The following is a 16,260-nucleotide window of genomic DNA, read 5'->3' as shown; positions in this document are numbered from 1 at the left end:
TAAGTTTTGTGAACCCCTCTGATTTGTACAGACTTGCATGAGGTCTTGTGTTGTCAAGGTGAAGGATAAGTTCGTTTATATTTTTTGTGGCGACGAACACGATGGAGTCGTTTCTTCGATTTCTTAAAGGTTGCGTAATACTCTTCAGAGCTGGTCTCTACACCATGAGGAACATCAAACAGAATAACTCCTTCAGAGCCCAGTTCTACAGCGAGGTATTTGGCTGTGATCCATCGATCGCTTCGAATAAGAGTGTCCACACATTCCAACATTGGAGGAGTAACAGCAGTGTGCGAGCAGGCCGGCACATGGGAGATCAGACAGGTTTGCGAGACCTTGCTGCGATGATGACAGACACCTCGCACAACGACTCACCGAGCTTGTGTTCACTGCCATGTCTCCATTTACATCCTGCAAGTGTCCATGAATATCTGCAATGCTGTGGTTTTTCGTCAAAAAAACTCAGTGACAGCTCTCTGCTTGGAACGCACCTCCGTTACAGACGCCATTTTGAAGGTTACGTACAGCGCCGCTACTAGTCGGGAGTTAATGAAACCATTTGAGCTGAAACAGGAGTATCCACGATGTCCCACAACAAATTCCACATTTTTTCGACCGATACTGGCTGACAAAAAAAGTGTCGCATTACTTATTGAACTCTCCTTGTATTATCTTACACGATAGCGTATCGTATTAGGATAATATAGTAACATTCTAGTCCATTTTGTATTTTTCATTAATCCACGGAGATGCAGTTTTATTAGCAATTGCTACTGGCGCCAACCGCGCCCCTGGGAGATAGGCAGCCTCACTGTGGCGAACGCTCGTTCCTCCGCCTCGCTGCCACCCTCTGCCATCTGGGCCCTGGAGCCACTAAACGACATCCGCCACTGAAAAATCGAGGCGGCCATTCAGGGTACGGGCCGCGAGATTAATGCCGCGCCCGCCGCCTGCACACGGCCTCGCCAGCTGCCTGCCGAGTGCAGAACACGCACTGTGCGCGCGAGCCACCGCGAAAACTACCCGAGTACACTTCTGCCGCCAGGCATACTTTGTTAGACAGAATAGACCCCTATATCTCTTTACATTTATTTATAATCATGTGTGAATCCCTTCATGTTTGCTTATCTGCCAAGTAACAACCTTTGTCCTTTTTTGTACATAGCGTACCATCTTCTGCTCTTTAGCACTAACTGTGCTACGTCTCGCAGTAATTCAGGCACTGGATTCGCATTTGTGGCAACCGACTACAAATCCCCGTCACGCTGTCTTCATTTAGGTTCTCTGTGGTTCCTGCATATCACACCATGTGAATGGGATACTTCTTTCAAGAAGACCATGGACAATTTCCTTACCCAGCATTGTGCCATTGACCTCCCCAACGTCCATTACAACTTGGTTTGTTCTGGAAAACCGAAAAGTGTCTAATTTCTATCTTTGCTAGTTCTGAATGTCTTAAATGTCTTAAATTTTCTCTTGTTCTCCTGAAATACGAAAAATAACGAGGGCTTGTTGTACAAAACTGAAAAGAATGTGTGCTGATTCCCGAAGCTTTAAATGTAACCGATTGTCCCTTGCTGTTGTGAAATGCAGAAAATAACGATATCTACGCTGTTAACCCTTTGAGTCTAGGCAATAAAAAATCTATAATTTTAAAATTTTTCACAAAATAAACCTTTATTATCACAGGAAGCAATGACTGCAAGAATAAATTGAGAAAAAGTAAACTATCAACTGTTTCAAGGAGGTTATTTCACACTGGAATCACTAGGACACACAGTTCTCAACAATCAATCATTCCATATGTTATATTTGAAAGCAAATTCACATTTTCCCTAGATCTCGAAACTTCCGTGAACTCGTAGTGCCTCGTACAAGTTGTAGTCCTAAATGACAACCAAAACAAGGCCTAAAATGTAATACATTTTACATACAAGCTAAATACATCCCTAGTGACGCAGCATTACAAACCCAAATTTACGTTACAATAACATTTTGCTTTCATTGTCAGTGATCTCATCTATACGACCACTAAACAAAAGCGCATGTCATAATCTCTTGCAGTCATGTAGCACGATCTTCGGGCTGACTGCTGCTTTGTACGCTGTAAGTAACATCTACAAGGCACAGCATTCGTAGAAATACTTCAATGTACCACTAGACCTCTGTTTCATGCTGAAGGTACTGGTACTTCAAAACAATGATAATAATAACAAGAAAAAGAATAAAACGTTTTCAGGCAGAAACCACTGGTACTCAAAAGTTAATGCACCACTCAATCATGATTGTGACGCCACCTTTTTGAATAAGTGCAAGCAACTCATGAATTTTATCTTAACCTTTAGAATGCCGCCAGTGAAACCTGTGCGTAAGAAAACTGTACACAGATGTGAACTATCTCTCATAATTTACCGTCCTCTATACTTTTCATAGAAAACTATTAGAATAGGGATTTCGGAACGTAAGTTGTAGATCTAGTCCCGTGCTAAGTCCACTGCACAACAAGAGTGGCGCTATGTGAGGAATGTATGTGTGTTCCGGATTTCCTGCAAACACATCTCTACCGAGATATGGAAAACAGGTACATCGCACTGTGCTACTGAAATGGCGTGGCAACTGGAATATACTCCAAAGAAGTAGTATGGGGACAGTACAAATTTTGTGGTCAAAACGTCTAAATTGCGCATAGATTAAGAGTGACGTTCACGCAGCATGTGGACCAAATGCTATGTCGTGTCTTCCGGTAGTGAGAAAGTACCGATTATCTGTGCAAGGCCGCACAGATTTGGGTGATGCTGATTCGAAAGTCTCCCAACTGTCTCTTCTTCATTTGACTGCGCCTTATATGTTGTAACGTTTTACTACAGCTACCAATTCAGAAGATAGTGAAACAGACTCTTGTAATGCCAAACTTTTAGAATGCAAAGACTCTGCTCAAACAGAGAAGCAGATGAAGAACATCACTACATGTCATATACGAATCGTGCAACGTCCATGATGGCAGAGTTAGATACTTCAAGACTCATATGGACGGGCACAACCAGTTATTCTTGCCGTTCAACATTCGGCTGGAGTTTGATGAAAATGGCGCTGCAACGTTATGCCTTGGAGTACAAAGTACATGTGTAAGTGAAGATGTAATTGGTGTGCAGTGGACACTACAGGGCTATTACAAATGATTGAAGCGATTTCATAAATTCACTGTAGCTCCATTCATTGACATATGGTCACGACACACTACAGATACGTAGAAAAACTCAAAGTTTTGTTCGGCTGAAGCCGCACTTCAGGTTTCTGCCGCCAGAGCGCTCGAGAGCGCAGTGAGACAAAGTGGCGACAGGAGCCGAGAAAGCGTATGTCGTGCTTGAAATGCACTCACATCAGTCAGTCATAACAGTGCAAAGACACTTCAGGACGAAGTTCAACAAAGATCCACCAACTGCTAACTCCATTCGGCGATGGTATGCGCGGTTTAAAGCTTCTGGATGCCTCTCTAAGGGGAAATCAACGGGTCGGCCTGCAGTGAGCGAAGAAACGGTTGAACGCGTGCGGGCAAGTTTCACGCATAGTGATGTGAAAGATTCAGTGTTTAAACCTCCTCTACCAAGAAACGTGCCAGAACTGCGAGCTCGCACCGACAATGCTTTCGAACTCATTGATGGGGACATGCTGCGCCGAGTGTGGAGGAACTTGATTATCGGCTTGATGTCTGCCGAATCACTAAAGGGGCACAATCGAACATTTGTGAATGCCTAAAAAAACTTTGAGGTTTTGTATGTGTGTGCAAAGCATTGTGGAAACCTCAAATAATAAAGTTATTGTAGAGCTGTGAAATCGCTTCAATCATTTGTAATAACCCTGTACGTAGTTGTCACAAGTGAAGTATACGGGTGTAAGAATAAAAGCAACAGGGTATTTTTAGGGAAAGCAAACAGAGAAAAAAGTTTGATGATGAAACGTAATGATGAACAAAAATTTCATTCTGGGATGAAGTACAGCAAACACTGAAAAAACTTATTTTTCGAGAAGCTACATTCATGAAACATGAAAGTGAGAAAGTTATTGATGATGTTTTCATAACGTCTGCAATGAAATTTCTGTCGACCACCAAGTTAGGGGAGACATTATTTCAATTACCTATCGAGTGCAAAATTTTATAATGTTTATGGAAACATGGTAGTATAATATTCATGTATTGTGGCAGCAGTTAAGCCTAACACCACTAAATTTGGGAAATTCCATTATACATTATGTGTCAGCACAGCATGAAATTCAACTTTTACACAACGACACAAGCTCAGCACAATAGGCTGTGGGGTGGTAGGACTGGACCAAGTGCCACATCAGGCAATCACCATCGACAGTTGCACTGCACATTTATTGGCGCATATAAACAAGACCAATAATAAATAAAACCACATACACATTTTTAAAATTACCATTTAGGTGAGAGCAAGTTACTTCAAAATTTAAACATTCATAAACCACGGCACTTATGGCCTATTACACATTTAGTGAAATGAGTTAAAATTATTTACTCAAGAACTATGATCAACCTGAAGAATAATTTACTAAAATTTAAGGAGGAAATGTTGTCTTTCGTGACTGCAGTGATTGGTATTACCAAAGTAATTCAGACTACAGGCAACAACAAATCAGATACTATGGCACACAACCACGTTACTTAAATGGCAGGCACCCTACAATGTAGAATATAAAATACAAAATTTCATGTGACCAATCAACCTTGTGGGATTCAACAAACTACGCCCAGAAGCGGACGCCCGCCCACTCAGCTGTTTCCAATACAGGCTCAGCATGGACCCCCAAACGGGAGCAGCAACGATAACGAATAGGCTCGAAATATCCCAGAACTAGTGCGTATCTACAACAGACTGACATCGGCCTTAAGTAAATAGAAACATAATAATTCATTACGGCACATCTGTAGAATTAATCAACCTATTAGTGAATATCAGCTAAGCAGTACAAATCTATTATCTTATGTGCGTAAGGCCAATTATACATTATGGCGTGAGCGAACTAGATACACGGCCAGCCGGCACGCGCGGGCAAAGGGGGCGGAAAATACACAACAGCACAAGCAGGACGCAACCCAGGACCCCGCACCCGCTACCACGACAAACAGCAGAGGTCCCGATAAAACGCGATGAAATGCCAGTAACTAGTATGCAGGCTAACGGTATATCGAGACCGCCCCTCCCCCCGACGCAAAACACAAGTAGTCTTACAGCAAATAGCCACACTTAAATTCGTGATTACATCAGAATTAATTACCATATCCACATACTGTCATTGAGGGAGTTCTTGTACTTTCATTAACAGAATCAGTTTCAAACTATTTAAAGATACAATAACAACTGGCCTTTCAGTAACTTGTAAGAATTTATGAAACTACTACTATTTAAAGATACAATAACAACTGGCCTTTCAGTAACTTGTAAGAATTTATGAAACTACTCTTTTAGAGTTAGACACATGTCTCTCAGACACACCATCGCTTCACAGAGAAACGTAACAGTAATGTTATTGCAATTCGCAGCTAAATATATCCAGGGAAAATTTCATCCATAAATATCTATAGCAACTGGCCTCCGTCGTGTGACAAACACAGTAACTAGGCTGTACTTAGACAAGGACCAGCCAACTGTTTTCAATGGCGGTTAACACTGACAGTAGCAATCTACAAACAGAATGTATCAGCAATCCAGGCCCTAGTAAATGTCAATCATCACATCACATGCAGCTCTCACTAGAACCTTGCGTACTACGCAAGTTGAAACTAATACAGGACAGACTTAGCAGGAGTATCAACGGCCGGCTAAGAAAATGAAGTCATCAGCACTGCACCCAATAGTCGATTCCGACCACAATTTACAGCACAAGCAAGGCTCTTACCCTCTTGCTTGTTCGACGAAGCCAGAAAATATGTAGCGAGCGAAGTACACCAACGGCTTCCCAGTAACGTGACTGCTTCCACGTCGGCGATCTTTCCTACGACGCCGTCATTCGGGTAAGCAGCCCCTTTTAGATGCGCTTTTCCTGCTGCCTCGCACGGCACCTGTACTGCCCACCAGATTTGGCAAACGACGTTACTGCTGGGCGTCCCAAAGCAAACTCCTCGCTACTTGCTAGAGCTTACCGCTCGCTCCCCGATCGGCCCGGTAGGTGGTGCCACGGCGCGCTCTGCGCACACCACCGGAAAGATGAGCCATACCGGCGGCGGGAATATCGCTGATCGAGCCACAAGGCTCAATAACTTCACGTGCTAGTCATCCCAGAACTTTAGAAGCCTTTAAAGAAGTCAGAGAAAGGTCGTAATGTCCAATTTTTGTTTCCGTAGGGCAGAAAAAATGGTTCAAAAGGCTCTGAGCACTATGGAACTTAGCTTCTGAGGTTACCAGTCCCCTAGAACTTAGAACTACTTAAACCTAACTAACCTAAGGACATCACACGCATCCATGCCCGAAGCAGGATTCGAACCTGCGACCGTAGCGGTCGCGCGGTTCCAGACTGTAGCGCCTAGAACCGCTCGCCACACCGGCCGGCTCCGTAGGGTAGATATTACAGCATTAAAGCATGAGACAGAAGTTACTGCGATACCTCCATATCTCAATAGAAGCTCTCAAGAAGTCTAGGTAATTAAAACGTGTTAAAATCGGTGGACACAACTGAACACTGTTTAATTCCGTTGCTGCACATACGTGATATTCTTGTACTCTTTCTATAAACAAATGCTATTCAAGGGCTTACAGGGTAAGAAATCACTCAGTTGTTCTTAAAAAATGTACGACCTCCTTCTAGCTTGATAGCAATTACTACTTGACGGGGTATTACCTGGACATGCTTCTGCCTGCAAGAGGTACTAATATCCAACTGCTCCCGCTGCAGCTAACGACATAGATTGGCCAGACTGTATAAATGCGACCCATTACGTTCGACGTATTATGCAACAGGTTTTTCTAAGAGGTTCAAGTACTTTAGCCATACTCCACTGGTGAAGTTTCAGATCAGTGGACGCGAGAAAAATGTTGCTGAGAAACAGAGGTGGTAAATGTTTAACATCAGAATCTGTATAGCTAACAACATAGCGGCTGTGATTGAGACCACCACTTCATCCAAGTGCTCAATCTTTCTGTAATTGAAACGATCTCAGATGATGACATAGCCTTCTCCAGATCGTACTGTTTCTAGCCATCTAGAGGTCTACGATACATCGAACACCATATGTCTTTTATGTACCAAAATGGGATTCACACATATAACACGTTTACATTAGTTCACCGTTCATTTTTTGGCTCTCTTTCCCCATCTACAGGGGTAGGTTCATGAGGAGGAGGAGCTCGCAAGGCTTTCAACCATAAAAGTCTGTTCCAAGTTCAGGGAGCAAACTTGGGAAAAGAATATGAGCTAGTTGGTATAATAACTGGAGACGATATTGAGGTATATGTTCTGGAGAAAGTGAGTCCATTAAACTAACATTCCGGGCACGAGCTTGATAAAATAATTTAATCTTCGCATTCCAGAGACAGTGTCACACAATCCACATAACGGTTGTAAATTTTGCCAGAAGTTTCGCATTTGGTCGCCAGATTCTCTTTCTGTGCATCTTAGCACAGCCCTCAAGTGTCGTCGGAAAGAAAAGGCAAAGAATACGAACCTTTCGTCTGTATATTTTATTCAATGATGATAGAATGTTTTCTGTTAACAACGCTTAACCTCTGCAGTGTAGTTAACGAATGGCAAAAGGAAAATCAAATGGTTCAAATGACCCTGAGCACTACGGGACTTAACTTCTGAGGTCATCAGTCCCCTAGAACTTAGAACTACTTAAACCTAACTAACCTAAGGACACCACACACATCCATGCCCGAGGCAGGATTCGAACCTGCGACCGTAGCGGTCGTTCGTTTCCAGACTGTAGCGCATAAAACCGCTCGGCCACCCTAGGCCGGCAAAGGGAAATGACCAAAAGTTGGTGTAATGTATATTCATTCACAGACAACGTTTCAGTCACATGACCATCTTCAAGTCACGGCTTAAAATACACGAAGTTAAATGACAATTCCAAATGGTTCAAATGGCTCTGAGCACTATGGGACTTAACAGCTGTGGTCATCAGTCCCCTAGAACTTAGAACTACTTGAACCTAACTAACCTAAGGACATCACACACATCCACACCCGAGGCAGGATTCGAACCTGCGACCGCAGCAGTCGCGCGGTTCCGGACTGAGCGCCTTAACCGCGAGACCACCGCGGCCGGCTGAAAATTCCATAATACCTGTTTTCAGTTGGAGCGTGTGCCACATTAGCATGCACTTAATGTACAGGATAATAGGTTCTTTGATATCTGACATATGCTAAAACTGGAAAGAATAATGTAATTGATGCCAAAGAAATTTATTTTATTTGATGCCAGAGAACCTTCCTTTAATTTGACGTAGTGTTAGTCTATGACTTTAAGATGGTAGTTGATCGAAATTTTATCTGTGAGCCGGCTGTCGTGGCCGAGCGGTTCTAGGCGCTTCAGTTCGGAACCGCGCGACTGCTACGGTCGCGGGTTCGAATCCTGCCTCTGGCATGGATGTACGTGATGTCCTTAGTTTAGTTAGCTTTAAGTAGTTCTAAATTCTAGGGACTGATGACCTCAGATGTTAAGTCCCATAGTGCTCAGAGCCATTTGAAGCATTTTATCTGTGAATAATTATATATTACGGGAGATCCTTCCGTTCATTACAGCGTTTCTTCCCATTCTTTTTCGTATTCCTCTCCCTCCTCCGTCTCCTCCGTTTTATTGGCCCTCAATCAGTTTTCGCTCGTCAACAAATCGTGCCCCACATTAAGGGCGCCCAGGGCCAGCACCCGAGCTGCGATGACCTGGTTTGGCCACTGAACAAATTATATTTGGCAAAGAATTTCGTTCGTGGCGACACGTCACCTTGTGCTGTAATCTCCTGAGCAGTGGGACGATGAAAAAAGAAATGGAATGCCGAGAGCGGAGGTACCTCGGGACGCGGAATGCCCTCAAGGCGGCGGCCACAAAAGCTCTGCAGTGACACGCGGTAGCCGTGCAACAAAGACAAAGCTGCGACCAGGCCGGCCTAAGGGAATGAAAGCAAAGTGAAGGCGGAGGAGAGTGGCGGCGCGGAGGGACGGGACGGTGCTAGATGGCTCGGCCATCCACATGTGCCGGCGGGCTAATGAATTCCTCCCCCTGGGGCCCGGGGCCTTACCGCTGACCAGCCGCGGAAGAGGGGCGGGAAAAAACCTCGGATAAAAAGGCTCCAGCGAGGAGAGGACAAAGGGAATTGCCGCTGTCCATCTTGGCGCTGCACTTAGCAGCGGTTCCGCCGGGCATTCCGGCCGCGCCTTGGCCCGTGCGCGCCTCGCTGGAAGGCACTGCGAGAGCCGGGCGCAAGTGTCGCACCGGAGCTGGAATAGGCGGCTGTCACGTCTTGTGGAAATAACAACATCTGGACACGTAAACCTCACTATCCTGTGGTACACAAAGTGAAAATACTTATATGGATATGGTGTCTCTTCTCTCGGACATGTCCGAAAGAAGATTCACCATATCTATATAAGTATATAGTTCTTCTTCAGTGCGGATGCAAACATATTCCCCCCAACTCTTACGGGACTTGGAAGAATGTCGTCCACGAGTAATGAGCGCGTTGGGGTGGGACACTACGAATGTAGTGTGTGGACATACAAGGTGAGAATATGGGCCTCGCGGGAGGCGTGCGCGAGACTGTCCCTGCAGTCGCATTTTCCTCTGTGGCCTCAGTCGCTCAGATGGATGCGCGGCGAATTTTGGCGTTTCTTACGCGATAGACACCAGCTCAGATCGACGTCCACATGCTTTTGTACCCCGATAAGACTTTCTGTCCCTCCGCCAAAACTCACTCTGTGAATTGGATCTGTGGCCACACGATCCGCTATCTTTTTACTTCTGGCGACAAGTCTACGCTAGGATATTGGACTTATCTCAACGAACGACACTGCGTCCTGATACACAACCCACGCTATAAGCAATATTTTTCCAATTTCTTACGGAGCACCTTCGACGACCCACTTCGTAGCTGGAACGTCCAAGCCCTGAGAAGCTGAACATTGTACTAACCGAACCGAACTGAATAGATCTACTACCCAAAACTCACGCCTACGCAATGAGAAGACACGTTTGGACGAGCTGGCCTGCTGTAAGCAGACACACTTCAGGCGCTTCTTTACGAACTAACTAAAAGTCGCACGACGACTTAATAGATATATATATATATATATATATATATATATATATATATATATATATATATATATATATAAAGAAAACTATTCCTTATTTATTCCTCATAATTTGTTCTTAAAGGAACAAGAAATTTGATTTTGGCTTTGAGAAACGTTTTTTGTTCCAAAAGATTGCTTCTTCGCCATCAAGACGAAGGAGACTAATTTTTGTTTGCTGGAAGGAGAAACCAGTATAACTGGAGTATTTGTTTTCTTTTGAAAAAAAAAGAAGGTAGGTGAGTGATCAGCGTGACGTATTGTCGTCCTATGGGCCCGGGTTCGATTGCCGGCTGGGTTAAAAAATAATAAGGAAAAAATAAGATGGACAGAGCGTCTGCCATGTAAGCAGGATATCCCGGGTTCAAGTCCCGGTCGGGGCACAAATTTTCACCATTCCCCGTTGATATATATCAACGCCCGTCAACAGCTGAAGGTATGAATATAATTCTAATTAAAGTGAAAATAGGTAAATCACTGGCATTATCATTAGCGGCTGATCTCTTATTTCCTACACAGAGTAGACCTGCTGACCATATACAGAGCGCATCAGAAGTGCCTTGCAGGAGCCTTTTATCGGAAACGGTGCGTTCGACAGTCCCGAGTAAAACGTGTCGTAGGCAAACTGATAAATGTAAACAGATCGATAAATAATGCGCTACGCTGGAAATGGAAGAAATTGTACAAGGTGTTGTGTGCCGTTTGCCGAAAGGTGGCGACAACGGTAAGTAGCGGTCGAAAGAAACAGATCGCAGACGTCAGGTAGTTAGCTTGGACCTCGGTCAACATAACCTCATTCAAACATCAGTCGATTTGTGTCTGCATAAAGTTGTTCTTGATTGAAAATGTCAGTAAACGAGCCTAGTTCTCGACATTTGCGGGAGGTGTTACTGTTTCGTTTCAATGTGAAGAAAACAGCGGCTGAGTCTCATTGAATGCTCTCAAGTGTGTATGGTAAGGACTCTATTAGTGAAGCAACGTGTCATGAGTGGTTTCAACGCTTCGAGAACTGTGATTTTAACGTCGTAGGCCGGCACAGTGGTGGAAGAGAGAATGTTTTCGAAGATGCGGATCTGGAGGGATTGCTGAGTGAAGACTCCCGTCAAACTCAAGAAGAATTGGCACGTTTAGTGGGAGTGACACAGCAAGCCATTTCATGGCCATGAACATGATTCAGAAAGAAGGAACTTGGGTCCCGAGTGAGCTGAAACCAAGAGACTTTGAACGGCGTTTGTGCGTTTGTGAACAGTTGCTTCAGAGGCAAAAACGGAAGGGATTTCTGCATCGCTTTGTGACCGGAGACGAATAATGGGTTCATTACGATAACCCTAAACACAAAAAATCATGGGGATATCCCGTCCATGCTTCCACGTCTACGACCAAAGCGAATATTCATGGCTCTACAGTTGGTGGGACCAGCTCGGCGTCGTGTACTATGAAGTGTTAAAACCAAGTGAAACAATCACAGATGCTCGTTATCGAACGCAATTCAAGCGACTGAGCAGAGCATTAAAAGACAAACGGCCACAATGCAGCGACAGTCACGATAAAGTGATTTTGCAACACGACAACGGTCGACATCACGTTGCAAAAGAGGTCAAAACGTACTTGCAAACGTTAAAAGGGGACGTCCTACCCCTCCCGCCGTATTCTCCAGACATTGCTCCCTCTGACTTTAACCTGTTTAGATCAATGACGTATGGTCTGGCTGACCAACACTTCCGATTCCATGAAGAAGTCACAAATTGGATCGATTCGTGGATCACTTCGAAAGATGAACAATTTTTTCGACGCGGGATTCGTACACAACCCGAAAGATGGGAGAAAGTAGTGGCCAGCGATGAAATATACTTTGGATGATACATGTGTAACCAATTTGTTTCATTAAAGCCTCAAATGTTGGGGACAAAACGGAGGAAGCAAAGTTGTACACCTTGTAAGTTATCTCCTTCTTGCTAAATTCGGATGACTTGCGAATACGTGTCCTGAAACATTTCCTAAACAAATGCCCTCTTCAACATATTTAGACACAACGCTGACTGACTTCAATTTCATTAAGGAAATAGAACAAGGGGTGGATAGTAGTAACTTAGTTTGTGCATCGTAATAATAACGTTCTTAAATGATTTCATTAAATTATATAATCGTAGTACCTAACGGTGAGCGTATGGTGTGGCTTCAATAACGTGTAAGAAATCCAGTTTATAGCCAAGTTAAGTGCAATAAGCATGGCCATTTCTATCTGTTCACCTATCTTTCCTAATCTGGAAACCTGAAATTTAAAGAAACAAACAAATCACGTCGTATATAAAATAATTAACCGCTAGCCCTCTCTTCCTCTCCAACCGATGACTTACATTTTGGCATGAAAAACTTGCAAAGATATGGTCGCATTGCTGACTTTGAGAAACTTGTATAATTGTAGCAGTGGCTTAGGACGACTGTATCTTTGCTAAAGACAGAACATCTATAACATTACTCTTGTTAACCCGATACAGATTTCAAAGTGAATACTCTAGCTCAAATATAACTGACAAGGGATCATGAATAAATAAAGAAAAACTGGTTTTAAGTCAGCATAATTTAACTTAGTGTGAAATCATGGCCACTAGGAGGCACGCTATCGTCCGTACATGAAACATTGATCACTAAGAAGAAAAGATTTAAACAAAAAGAATTCCATACGCATTGGAAAGTACTGAAATCAGTTTAATAATCGAGGATGTGACGAATTCGATAGTCCTAGAATTTGGGTGCACTAATGTAAACCCACTTTTATAACCTCTCAGCAAACGACGAACTTATAATTTGAAAATTAATACATGCACGTTAACTTCCTGGAAATGTAAATACTATTCATCGACGCGACACGACGTCAGAATACAACCAAATATTTGAAGCACGAGATCTTAGAATGAACAACAGAAAGTAACTTCAAATCTACTTAAGACATTACTTCAACCATAGCAACGCCTCTGCACAGCGAAACATGCCGATCAGAATCACAGAGTAGTCTGACGGGAACTCGCTTTGTCCTATTTTAGCAGCTAGTTCCTAGCAGAAAACGCGGTGCGGTCACTCTTGATTGGCTGTCGTTACAGCTCGCCAAATTGTTTCACCTCATACATCGCTAATGACTACGTCAAAGGCAATGATGTTCTCTTCAAAAGATGAGGACAATGATATAAAATTTGCTAATGTTGGACTTCTCCGAAATTACGTGAGATACCACAGTTCATCAAGAGTAGTGACTGGCGTATTGTGACGAACCAATTGCTCGGCAACCGTTGACCAGACGTTTTCAATTGGTGAGAGATCTGGAGAATGTGCTGGCCAGGGCAGCAGTCGAACATTTTCTGTATCCAGAAAGGCCCGTACAGGACCTGCAACATGTGGTCGTGCATTATCCTGCTGAAATGTAGGGTTTCGCAGGGATCGAATGAAGGGTAGATTCACGGGTCGTAACACATCTGAAATGTAACGTCCACTGTTCAAAGTGCCGTCAATGCGAACAAGAGGTGACCAAGATGTGTTACCAATGGTAACCCATACCATCAAGCCGAGTGATACGCAAGTATGGCGATAACGAATACAGGCTTCCAATCTGCGTTCACCGTGATGTCGCCAAACACGGATGTGACCATCACGATGCTGAAAACAGAACCTGGATTCATCCGAAAAAATGACGTTTTGCCATTCGTACACCCAGGTTCGTCGTTGAGTACACCGTCGCAGGCGCTCCTGTCTGTGATGCAGCTTCAAGGGTAACCGAGCTGACAGTCCATGCTGCTGCAAACGTCGTCGAACTGTTCGTGCAGATGGTTTTCGTCTTGCAAACGTCCCCATCTGTTGACTCAGGGATCGAGACGTGGCTGCACGATCCGTTACAGCCATGCGGATAAGATGCCTGTCATCTCGACTGCTAGTGATACGAGGCCGTTGGAATCCAGCACAGCGTTCCGTATTACCTTCCTGAACCCACCGATTCCATATTCTGCTAACAGTCATTGGATCTGGACCAACGCGAGCAGCAATGTCGCGATACGATAAACCGCAATCGCGGTAGGCTACAATCCGACCTTTATGAAAGTCGGAAACGTGACGGTACGCATTTCTCCTCCTTACTCGAGGGATCACAACAACGTTTCACCAGGCAACGCCGGTCAACTGCTGTTTGTGTATGAGAAATCGGTTGGAAAGTTTCCTCAAGCAGCAAACTGTAGGTGTCGCCAACCTTGTGTAAATGCTCTGAAAAATTAATCATTTGCATATTACAGCATCTTCTTCCTGTCGGTTAAATTTCATGTCTGTAGCACGTCATCTTCATTGTGTAGCAATTTTAATGGCCAATAGTGTATTTGGACTGAGCGCACGTGCTGCGCATGCGCGACGCATCCTGTCGATTTTTCCAACGAACGAACACTTTGAATGTTCGCAGTTCAGATTTGGACGGGAGCGGGAAAGGTCTGTCGGTTTTAACGCGCATGTGAGTATTGTTTTGCAAGATATTAATGAGAAAAGAGGGATTTTTAAAATGGTTCAAATGGCTCTGACCACTATGGGACTTAACTTCTGAGGTCATCAGTCCCCTAGAACTTAGAACTGCTTAAACCTAACTAACCTAAGCACATCACACACACCCATGCCCGAGGCAGGATTCGAACTTGCGACCGTAGCGGTCGCTCGGTTCCAGACTGTAGAGCCTAGAACCGCTCGGCCACCTCTGCCGGCCGGGATTTTTAAGTTGAACTGAAATATTACATTTTAATTAATATCTTTATATTATTGTCGGGCTTCAATAAAAGGATTTTGTGAATGATTTTCCAGCGATTAAAGGTGGAGTAGTCGGAAGTGACTTCAATTAAACTAACTCATGAATATGGAAAAGAATCCAATCTTTGGGATCTTCAGCATAAGGATGATTACAGAAAACACATGAAAGCAGATGCTTGGCTAGAAATATCTGTGGAGATGGGTGTATCTGCGGAGCAGTGCAGAAAAATAAGCTTTGCTGTCTTCATACTGACGGGAGAAGGGCAAATTGGAAAACGGCATGGAAACAGGAAAAGGTAAGTTGTGAATCTAATAAGATATTATGTACCTCTTAATTGTGATTGTTAAACTAGTTGACAAGTTTAGCGATGTGGCCGATCACAACTGTCATTTATTATTATTCGAAGAATTTCGTATTCTGAAAAAAATATATTAACAAAATGAATGGTATTATAAAGTAATAAGCTTCATTTTCATTTTTAAGTGATTTATTTACATACATCATACAAGCTTTTATAATAAACATCGTAAGTACTGTACACTTCTGCATTTTTTTAAACACGGTTTTATTGCATTCTGTATTTTGTTGCTTCAGGAAGGGACGATGTTTACCTAAGCAGGTGGTTTGCTTATGAAGCTTTCAAGTTTCTGGAGGACAGGGACGTACCAAGAAAAGGACTTACGACGGTAAGAAAATGTTGATGTACTCAAGCATATTTGTGTTGCCATTCTAGGAATCCTTCTTTCATACAATAATATGCTATTTCATCCCTAATTTTTTGACAATAATTTCTGGATCGTCGGGAAACTTGTCTCAGTGGTAACAAAGACGTCGTATTTTCTTCTCCCTGGATCCTCCATGACCCTTCAATTAAAATTTCATTCTCTTCATGGTCAATGCCAGCAGGAGTGTACAAATTTGGCGAATTGGTCCTTAGATAATTGATTAAAAAAGTGACTGCCATTACTATCACCTCGGATTTTTCAGGTGCTAAGAGCAGTGGTTTTCTTAGAACCCGAAACACTGAGCTTGATATACTGAAGGCGTTGTCGACTGTCCGTCGGGCCCTCGCCAAGCGATAACTAACAATGCTGTCAGGAGTTCCTTTGGTAAAGTCTCCAGAATATGGCTTCATGAGGTTTCCACTTAGAGCAAACGCACTACCACCTGCAAAGAAAT

The sequence above is a fragment of the Schistocerca piceifrons genome, chromosome 1 (genome assembly GCF_021461385.2).
Source record: "Schistocerca piceifrons isolate TAMUIC-IGC-003096 chromosome 1, iqSchPice1.1, whole genome shotgun sequence".
Classification (NCBI taxonomy): Eukaryota; Metazoa; Arthropoda; class Insecta; order Orthoptera; family Acrididae; genus Schistocerca; species Schistocerca piceifrons.
The sequence above is the reverse complement of the archived record's forward strand: the minus strand, read 5'-3'. Positions refer to the sequence as shown.